This window comes from Zeugodacus cucurbitae, chromosome 5 (assembly GCF_028554725.1).
Source record: "Zeugodacus cucurbitae isolate PBARC_wt_2022May chromosome 5, idZeuCucr1.2, whole genome shotgun sequence".
NCBI classification, from domain to species: Eukaryota; Metazoa; Arthropoda; class Insecta; order Diptera; family Tephritidae; genus Zeugodacus; species Zeugodacus cucurbitae.
The window spans coordinates 25,792,754-25,798,696 of NC_071670.1; the positions used below are offsets into that span (position 1 = coordinate 25,792,754).

The 5,943-nt window shown below is 37.0% G+C and overlaps 1 long non-coding RNA gene across 3 annotated transcripts; it reads right to left on the bottom strand.

The window, feature by feature from the left end:
* Positions 1–208: 208 nt before the first annotated feature.
* On the bottom strand, positions 209–2,188 carry LOC128921896 (uncharacterized). 3 transcript variants are annotated; one of them, XR_008471214.1, is made up of 5 exons: positions 1,779–2,188; positions 1,599–1,655; positions 1,475–1,540; positions 652–1,208; positions 209–577 (listed from the first exon to the last, which is right to left on the bottom strand). It is a non-coding gene; the product is annotated as an uncharacterized LOC128921896 (long non-coding RNA). The 3 variants fall into 3 exon arrangements; XR_008471215.1 differs by having other exon boundaries at positions 1,775–2,188; XR_008471213.1 differs by lacking the exon at positions 1,779–2,188 and having other exon boundaries at positions 1,599–1,705.
* Positions 2,189–5,943: the final 3,755 nt, after the last annotated feature.

A 5,943-nucleotide genomic window follows, 5' to 3' on the forward strand; every position in this document is an offset into this window, starting at 1 on the left:
GAAATTGTTTTATTTTTATTTATTTAATATAAATGTATGATGTATTTACATTTATAAATTAGTATGGTATAATATTTTAAATTTTTAATAACCATTATAGATTAATTTTCAAATATTAGCATTTCAGTACAAAGTGACCTTTAATTTTTACAAACGTTTTTGCAGCTATCATTTACATAGACAAAATTTATATATTTTACAAATAAAGTTAGTATTAATTATTAAATTTTTATTTTTTGCAGTTGTTGTCATACAATACAAATAAAATTCAACTACTATCACGACTGTTATTAGTATTCGAACATTCATTAGTATAATTTAACAATATTTTACATTTAAATCTAATTAATAATTTATATCAATTCAAAATTAATACATTAGTGCTAAACGCGAACGATTTCCTTATAACTATTCTGTAAGGTTCCAACGAAACTACTCAACCAATATTGTTTGATGTCAATTCCACACAATCCTATCTCATATGTACATCATAAAAGGGTTCATCTCGTCGGAAAGAGGTTGTGCAACTGCTAATCTAAATGTCCGATGGGATTTGTTGTTGTCTTGTTTATCATGCCTGAAAAATATTAGAAATAGAAATTGTTATTAAAGATTAGAAAATATGAATATATTTGTATTCGTAGTACAAACCTAAGAAAAGTTGTAGCTATTGTAATCCTCTATTTGTGCAAAGTATATGTGTTTATGGACTGAGTAGGCAATTGAAAAGTAAAGTCCTCTCTCGATGAACAAAAACTAAACTCTACAAGTCCCTCATCATTCCCGTCCTACTTTATGGTGCAGAAGCGTGGACGGTGTCAACATCCGATGAGACGGCACTAGGAGTTTTCGAGAGAAAGGTTTTGCGGATTTATGGTCCCTTAAACATTGGCAACGGCGAATACCGCAGAAGATGAAATGATGAGCTGTAGGTGTTGTTCGAAAAAAGACAGCGGCTACGCGGGCTTGGTCATGTTGTTCGAATGGACGAAAGTGCCTCAGCTCTGAAAGTTTTCGATGCGGTACCCGCCGGTGGAAGCCGAGGAAGAGGGAGACCTCCACTCCGATGGAAGGACCAGGTGGAGACGGACCTGTCTTCACTTGGTACTACCAATTGACGCCTTACTAACAAAAGGAGAGATGCGTGGCGCGCTGTTGTGGACTCGGATATAACCGCGTAAGCAGAAGAAGATTTGTGTTTTCAATATCTGAAATGGATAATAAAAATATAAGTAATGCTAAAAAACAAACATATATATATATATATATCTATATATATATCTATAGAACTTAATGCTTGTAATAACTAAACAAAAAATAAACAACTTTTTAACATTTAAATAAAAATTATTCTAAATAAATATTTTGGACACAATCCAACAGATGCATTCTTGTACATACATACATATGTACATATGTATGTACATCTTAATACGCACCAACTCAACATGCACATATACGCATTTATATTTACCATGTTACTTTCCACTGTTTTCTGCGTTGTTGTTGTTATATATTACACCAATTCTAAATCCATAAACTTGAAATTATTTAAAATTACTAATTTGTATTATGTATTAAAAATATATGAAACATACCTCCACTAATTTCACCGTCACCTCCTTGCTCCTCCTTTGCTGTGCACACACGTATAACTACAATGAAATGAAATTTTAATTATAAAAACAAATAACAAAAGCAACACAAATAATGCATTTATAAGATGGATAAATATCCAAAAACACTTAACGAAATAAAAGAAATATTTACGCACTTACGTCCATTCACTTAAAATTTTATTTTCAAATGAACAGCGGCCATGGCGGCGATTTTTGAACGGTTCATTGTCTCTCTCTCTTACACATACAAAAATTAGGGTTAATGAATTTTGCTACTCTAACTACCGAGATTGCCACTTAACTACAAAATGTTAGCAATGTGTATGTGTTTGTAAAAAGCTGAAAAAATTTGTAGTGGTGTATGAGTTAGCTCCGTTTTGTAGGGATCGTAACGCCTAAGAATGTGTTTGTAAAAAGCTGAAAAAATTTGCATGTGTAGTGGTGTATGAGTTAGCTCCGTTTTGTAGGGATCGTAACGCCTTATCGAAATTTGTCTACATATTTTATATAGTATACTTTAAGGCGCTCTTTTCCTATATAAAAATTTATTTCTTATGTAACGAGACACATTTTTACAGCAGTCCTTAATGGATTTTACGCCATTCTCTATTGACTCTAAATAAACTTATCACTGTAATTATTGTACTTACGTACAACAATGTTAGTCTTCCATCTTTACTTGATTTTTTAAAATAAGTTGTGCTAACATCTGCGTCCTCCAATCTTTCTTCTAAAATATGTTATACTTCCAGCGTCTCATGCTCCTTGCTTCTGGCTAATCCGACTACTCTACCGAGTGGTCCAGCCAAAGGAGGTTTGGGTATCTGTTTATTAACTCCTCGTCTTGTTGGAGTACTATATTTTTCTTCGTTTTGAATTTTAAGACCTTTCGTATCTTAAATATACCCTTAGATATAAAAATGCAATTTCATTAATGCCAACAATTTCCGACGCGAGATGGCGGTGGAATGGATTTAGTTTTTTTTTTAGAAAAAAAATATCCCTCCCAAAAAATCGAAATTTAAAGGATTTATCCCTTTTCTAAAGTCCTTGGCATATGCAGGATATTTTTCCATTTCAGAAATTAAATTTTCAAACTGTTTCCGATTTGGAATTTTCATCTTCACTTTAAATATTCCTTCAAACAACCGCGTCGTTTCTATGTCGCTCACAATTATAGCAACGACAAAAAACGACTGTTTCTATGTCGTTTCAAATTGGGGAATCTCAATTTATTTTCGATAAATGTCGTTAACGCCAACAGGAATGCCAAATAGGCGTTCTTAAGTCGTTTTAAAACGATAACGACAACGGGAACAGGGGCGAATGTATCGACAACCAAACGTACATAAACACCGTGATAAAAATGTTCATCGAATTATTTTCCGAAAATATCTCACTAGTCCACAAGCGACTTTAAATTAAAAATAGTTATTTTTGTCGTTAACAACGCAGAGTTCCCCTTAAAAGTATTCCGGCGAATCACCCAATTATATGTACCGTAGTTTTCCGAAATAACGAACACACAAATTTTTCGTTAATTCGAGTACTCACTTAGAGGTATGTTTTTGAATAAAAATGAGTTAAATATCCGTAAATTGCAGTTTAATAAATTGTTTGAGTAATAATTTGTTAAATAATGAAAAACCATAACTAAATTCAAATCTAATAAATCCCTCCAAAATGAATCAATTTTGACACTTATACTTTTATTTGGTGCTGATCAATAATTTTAAGTTTTTTTATAAAATTCAACATTTTTTCAATTTGCACATTTCTTTTGGTGCTATTTGACTTTTTCTCTTTTTTCATATGTCTTCTTCATTTTTTTCGTTAAACCGAGTACTTACAAATCCCCGATGTTCCGTATTTAAGGTACTCAATTTAAACAAATTTGCTTGTTCGTTATAAGCGGTTTTCGTTAAAACGAATATTCGTTATTTCGGAAAACTACTGTCACTACAAGTCACCTATAGTCAAAAGACAAAAGTGGCTCCTGATTCCACAACAGCCGGTTCTGCGACATCGGGATTGACTCGGATTTTCGGATCCGACCAAGGGCTGTGATTTCGGCGACCCAGACCTGTCTGGATGGATAATTTCTAGTCTAAAATTCAAAAGGCTTCATCCAAATTCCACCCCGGTTAGGTGTAATACATGCAATGGATGGAGCCATATTAAGACCTGTTCTGGCCTTAAGGCTCATAGGGAGTGGACCACAAGTTATGTGGCCACATGCTGCCAACGCACAACCGCCTCTACGGCAGTGCAAGTAGCACCAAGTTTACGCACAACGGTCTTCCGGAGCTCTCGACTGCATGACTCCAAGTCTGATTAGACCCGTCCCCAACATTCATCCCGCTTCAATCCTCGTATGAGTACCACAACGCAACTCCTGGACCCCCGTACCGTCTGTTCTGCCAAACAACACCCGAGTGCGACAATTTTCTCTGCGGGCTTTGCAGCAGTGTACATGTACATCACTCCTTCACACCCAGGATCACCACTGGCCAACAAAGACGAACGAAGCTTCTACAATTTAACTGCAACGGACTTCAGAGTAAGATCGAGGAGATAGTTGAGTTAATGAGTCGGGAAGCCGTATTGATAGCTGTGGTCCAAGAAACCAAGCTAAACGGCCGGTCAGATCTTCGTTTAATATATAGAGACATCGACCGCAGGAATACTACCCTAAATTGTCAGGGCATAGCTATCCAGTCAGACCATGTCAAGCTCGAAATATTTAATATATACATCCTCTCTGTTACATGTTGCCCAACAGGATATCACCCGAACATCGGTGCGCTGCTTCGTGGTGAAAACCGATTGGCACTTGGCGACTTTAACGCGTCTCACGATCTTTGGCATTCTCGCCTGCCAACTGATCGTAGGGGATGGAGCTGGCAGAACATATTGACGATTCGACATTCTGCACAATGAATGACGAAGCCCCCACCAAAATTAATGGCACCTGTAATAGCTAGCCTGATATTAAAATCGCATTCGATGGTCTGATAAATCTATGCTAACTCTCTCATCTGCATATAATTGTCTCGATCGAAAAACCTCATGACTTTATTTCTGGTGACAAACAAAAAAGGGGTTCAGCTTCATAGAATTTACCGAGAGCACCTTCAACGCACTGCCATTCCTATGGACGTTTTCGTTGGCGAACGTCATTTCCGCAAGGTGATCGCAGCTGCTACTGCTCGCTTCATTCCTGCTGGACGTATTGCGGACATCTGCCCAAATTTCCCAGCGGAAGCTGCAGTTCAGCCAACGAAGCGCGTTGCCTTACGCCATGTCAATCCGTGTGATTCCCGTATAAGGGATCTAAATTTCGAGATTCGACGAACGGTAAATCAATATAAGCCCACGAAATTGGTAGAGCACCTGAAGTTATGTAATCTTTCCACTGGTATGGGTAAGCTCTGGATTACTGTTAAACCCTATCCAACCCGAGAAGGCATGATGACCGAGTTGAAATTCAATTTGCTGGTCATGTCTCCTAGGACCCGAAGAAGAGCGCGAGCTATTTTAGCCGGCAGTTTACACGGCACCTTTCGGTCGATAAAGCGAAAAAACACAGCACTTAGCGTCATAAATGCCCAGATAACTAATGGTCTAAATCAAAAACCTCCCTGCAAGAGGACGGTCCTAGTAGCGCTGGACTTGTCAAAAGCTAGGGCTGAAGAGGTGGACCATGAATTACCTGAGCGGTCGTCAATCATGCGTAACGTTTCGAGGTCAAACATCCAAGCAAAGAAGAATTAAATAAGGGGTACCCCAGTGTGGTGTCCTATCCCCTTTACTATTTAATTTCTACATTTCGAAACTCCAAAATGCAAGCATAAAGGCATATTCGTAAATCTACTTCGTATATTGCTAACGTTCCTAACCTTAAAACCCATGGTCTGGACCATGCAACAGCTGAATGCGTTAAAAGTAAAGATACGCCTGCGAAATGCATTAATTGTTTACAAAACCACCCAGCAAATTACAAGGGATGCAAGGTGTACCAAAACCTTGCCAAAAAATCTAATATGACTGATAAAAGAAACAATTTCCCGTCCTACTCCTATGCCCCTCATAATTTCCCCCAACTGAATAATTATAAACAACCAGAAAATGTGTATGCCAACCCAAATATATCATATGCCCAATGTGTTCAAAGTAATTTTAATTCAGAAAACAACGTTCTTGAAAAAATTGAAACTTTACTTTCTCAACAGCTTGAGCTTACTCAAAGTCTGCTTAAAATGATGTCCATTCGTTTGGAAAAACTATGCAAGTAGGTCTCCGAATAGCTATTTGGAACTCCAAT